The 556-nt window shown below is 32.2% G+C and overlaps 1 protein-coding gene across 1 annotated transcript in view; it reads left to right on the top strand.

Moving 5' to 3' along the window:
• The window catches only part of LOC119592672, a 12375-nt gene that overhangs the window by 7035 nt on the left and 4784 nt on the right, over window positions 1-556 (top strand). The window lies entirely within an intron of this gene.

Below are 556 nucleotides of genomic sequence, written 5' to 3' on the forward strand. Positions count from 1 at the left end.
AATCCCTTAGAATTTCAAATCTTTCAGCTTGTTTGTTCTCCTAGCCACATAAAGAACATGATATTTCAAATTCAGTAAGATAAATATTGGTTGCAGGTATTTGAAAACTTCATTTTTTGCTGACTAGATGTATCTAAATGATTGAAAAGTAAAAAGACATTTGCATAACAAGATATAATTTTGATATATAGTAGTATGGTGTGTAGGAAGAGGAAAATATTTCTGTTTAGAGTTTGGCAACATGAAATATACCATACCAATTTGTACTTCACACTCATTACATTTCATTCACAAGAAGATAGAGGCAGGAAAAAACAAATGTGAAACTGGCTAAGGGAGACAAGGGGTTACAAAGGGAGTGTGATGTGTGGCGATATCATAGGTGCAGCTGGAGGATATGTGCCAGATACATTACTGGATGTTACATGTGTCTCATTCAAAATAACAACAAATCAATGAAAAAATACCACCAGTTTTTGATGAGCCTTCTATGTTCATGGCAAATAGAACTATAGTAGATTATAGTGTTATTACCAGTATTATTAGTAATTAAAAT

This window comes from Penaeus monodon, chromosome 30 (assembly GCF_015228065.2).
Source record: "Penaeus monodon isolate SGIC_2016 chromosome 30, NSTDA_Pmon_1, whole genome shotgun sequence".
NCBI classification, from domain to species: Eukaryota; Metazoa; Arthropoda; class Malacostraca; order Decapoda; family Penaeidae; genus Penaeus; species Penaeus monodon.